General features: G+C 42.6%; 1 pseudogene; it reads left to right on the top strand.

The window, feature by feature from the left end:
- Positions 1 to 3,126: 3,126 nt before the first annotated feature.
- LOC121850759 lies at positions 3,127 to 3,367 on the top strand (annotated as a pseudogene).
- The last annotated feature ends 605 nt before the right edge of the window (positions 3,368 to 3,972 follow it).

Raw genomic sequence — 3,972 nt, 5'->3', positions numbered from 1 at the left:
AATGGCCTTTTGGCTTCCAAGACAATAAATAATAAGACTAAACGAATGAATGCTGGAGAATGGCTGGTGAGATTGGCGTTTGTCCTTTCCACTGTTCATGTGGGCTTCACGCGTGTCAAATCAATGTAGAGCCTCACAAAAGAACAAGGGCCAAGTGACTTTTACAATAAACAGAAGGGAGAAAAAGAAAACCCTTCACGTTACACACACACTCACCTACAGCGACCGCTTTCTTAATCATGCAGATCGTTAAACATCAATAATTAATGCAACCAGTTTAATATTTTTTATATATATACACACACGCGCACACGTGTACACACACACATATATATATATATGGTCGAATGCGTCAATGCGTTCCAAGTGTTATACGTTTATATTGTGCAATATATAAAAAAAAACACAGGGAAGACAACATGAATAATGAATCAGTCGAACGTTATCTGCAGCCTTTTGGAAATCTCCATGTATATTTTATGTTGTGAAGGTCTGTAGCTATCGTTCGATCTCTTTCTTTTTTAAAAGCATAATTATGGGACATTTGGATAGGAGCAGGGCGGTGGCGTTGTACTTTAATACCTGGAGTTGATAGAGGTACCACAAGGGTAGCCAACGACTTGAGTGCCTCTCTGCCCGGCCTCTACACACTTGCAAAAAACTGCCGCAATACTTGTGTATTTGATTTAAACAGCAACGCATGGAAACAAACACCGCCTGAACCTGTGACACTTAAAAGGGAGGCCATGTCGTTTTATGCACCGACTTTTATTGTGCGTCAATATCTCTTAGGAAAGAGCAACCCCGTGTTTTTGTGTGCGTGTGTCTGTGTGTGTGTTCTTTTTCTCCCCCACCCCCCCACTGTTCAGCATTGAAGAGAAGGCAACGTATAAAAGCGACTCTCTTCAGAGTTTTTTTTTTACTGAACTCTCATGCAGAAACTTGGGACTGATCGAACCACGAGAGGGACAAAAGTGTTATGTTTTTTTTTCTCCGCGAGATATTCCTTGAGATGGACCCAGCAGACAAACACACCGAGGTTTCCTCAAGGCAGTCAGTCCATGTGGATGATCTCAGTGGCTTCACCATGCACTGGTTTCAACTGGACACCATCCTGGTGTTGTGATAGCTGATATGGGACCAGTTCACAAGCTTGGGACAGGGTTAGTGGAGGGGATTCATATCAGGCTACAATAATTGTTACTCGAACCGCAATATTGCGTTACAGTCGCGAAATAACTCCTTGGTATGGTGCTTATTTTTAATACATACAATTTCAACTGAAGCGTGCGCGTGCGCGTGTGTGAAGGGGTATTTTGCTGACGGCTATTGGCAGGGTGAATGCAGGTTGTTCAGTTGCCCTCCTGAGCTCCCGATGTTGTCTACGCAAGAGAAGTGAGGGTTTGTTAAAGACGATCAATATGGTGGGTCTGCATTCCAAAATATAACAATAATCATATTCCTCACATCGGACTTGGCGCCTTATCACACTGACAACACGGCTCAAAGCATTTCGCATCCATTTAACTGTGAAGTGCAGCGGACTGTGTATTTTTTAGGCGAATGTGGCAGACAATTTGCACATAGCCATGTCCCACCAACAGCCATGAAGTGAGTGACCAATCTTATTTCAGTGATGACTGGCCAAGACACTGGGAGAAACTCCCTTTTCTTTTTGTATAGTGTCGTGGGATTTTTTAACGTCCACCAGAACAGGCAGACTGGACCTCACTTTAGCATCTCGTCCAAAGAGGGCCAACTCCCAAAATATAGAGCAACCCCCTTCCCAACACTGCATTGGAGTGTCACCTTAGACTGTAAGCTCAAAGTCCTCCTAAAGGAGCAATAAATGAAACAAAGGGTCGACTGTAGAGAGTGTCTTCACTGAAACCGGTAAAGGAAGATTTGGTCGATGCTGATGCATTGTGTATCACTTGACCTGCAGAGATCTGTCTTGGAATTTCATTGTACTCTGTTCGTTCATCCCCCCCATGGATGCATTATTTGGTTAATTTTCCCCTACCAAGTTTTAACCCTTTTGGCTGAAGGTGGCTGATCCATCCTACAGTACAGTATCATTCTAACAGGAGCTAAACACTCTTGTACTTTGCCCAAATGGCAAGTTGCAGTGCAAACAATCAAGTGGGTGTTAGCAAACAATGTGATATTTGAGAGGGGGCATTATAACAAATTTTAAGTCAGTCGATGTGTAGTATCGAAGAAATTTTTTAATTTTTTAATTCAACAAAATAAGAATTCCAATCAGGCGTTTAATCTGTATAAGAACCATAGAGGAAGAAAAGACCATTAGGCCCATCTCCCTCCACTGACCATCTACAATCTACTACGTATAGAATTGCAATGGACAACAACAGCAACTTTCATTTATATAGCGCTCCTTACGCAGGACGGTGTCTCGGAGCACTACCATCTGAATGGATGAAAGCGAGAAAGATTGAGAGAGAAAGGGAGAGAAACAAAGGAAAGGACAGAATCTAGAATTTAAAAAATTAATAATAATAATCCTTGCATTTTGCATTGCACCTGATGATGTTGTCGGGTGGACTCAAGCGCTCCACAAGATTTTAATTGTGAAACGTAGTGACTGAATTTGTATTATTATTATTATTATTATTATTATTGTTTGTAGGACGTTATAGCACGGAAAGAGATCATTTGGCCCAACTAGTCTATGCTTATGTTTATACTGCAGGTGAACCTCTAACCCTCTTAATACCATTTACCACACCCCTCTGTTCCATTCTCCCTGGTGTATGCAAATATCTACTCACTGCTGTGTCCTTCCATTTCCACAATGCCGTGATTAGGATGCTATCTGTGCCAATGTGGATTCAGTCCCACCTGTGACTTTGAATCACTGCACATCGCATATCTGGAAAGATTTTGATATCTGTATTAATATTAATGAATGCAAGGTGTCATCGCTTTGAAAGATCTTTAATTGACAACATTAGCGAAATATAAAGCGAGCTGGGTTTGAGGAAGTCCACTCACCTTCACCGTAAGAAACTACTCATCTGTCTCTGATCTGTCTGGAGCTGTTGCAAAATACATTAACAGTGTGTGCAGTGTAGCAATCACACAGCTGAAGCATGAGAGCCAGGAGCATCTTCTCGGCCTTTTTGGCTAAGATCAGGAGTAGTATCTGTTCTTATCAGTTACTCTTTGAGCCAGCAATGCCGGAAAAGTTCTCCTGTTGAGCTTCGCTTGCCTGGGTTCTCACGATCGAATCTCACCCATAATTGGGGCAAAATAAGAAGGAATGAGCTTCTCGCTACAACTATGCTTTCGACCCTCTATTGGTTGGGATCAGTATTGCAGTAGTTCTGATCTGAGGCGCTTGATCTGCCCTCACACAGAGGAAGATACTGGAACGCAGAGCGAGCTTGAGCACTTGCGCACCAGGCTCAGGCTGGGCTTTCCCAGGTTGTTGGGGCTTGTCTTTGGGGACAACCCTCATTCCCAAAGTGGAACGTTTGGGTCTAATTCGGTCAATAGGGATGAGCAGATCTATCCTCGCTCACCAAAAAAAAACAAGAGCCAGGATTTCTGCGTAACTAACATTTCAGCAGAGTTTTTGTTGATACCCGGTGCTAGTTTTCAGCTGCGCTGTAAGTAGTACTACAAAACATAAACAATTCCATAAAAATAACTTTCATTCCATGTTTCCCTCTCCGTCATTACTTCCGGATCAAATCCGTCAAGTGCCTTTTGACTGTATTCTGAATCTAGGAGGTTGTTGATAGAGAAACGAGCAGCGGCCAAAAGTGAAGTCATCGTTACCGAAAATTGTCACTACTAGACACGACCGCGGGTGCCTATCAGTGAGTTTTGGAGGAAAATAAGAACTAAACGACTGCTGAATCTAAATAGCTGGGGCAATACTAAATATCCTAGCAACTAGGCATCAACACTTAGTGCAGCAACAACTCTCCTCGTAACTAGACACAC

The sequence above is a fragment of the Callorhinchus milii genome, unplaced genomic scaffold, assembly GCF_018977255.1.
Source record: "Callorhinchus milii isolate IMCB2004 unplaced genomic scaffold, IMCB_Cmil_1.0 Scaffold1, whole genome shotgun sequence".
In the NCBI taxonomy this organism is placed as follows: Eukaryota; Metazoa; Chordata; class Chondrichthyes; order Chimaeriformes; family Callorhinchidae; genus Callorhinchus; species Callorhinchus milii.
Note: the sequence above shows the minus strand (reverse complement) of the source record. Positions and strands in the feature narration are given on the sequence as shown.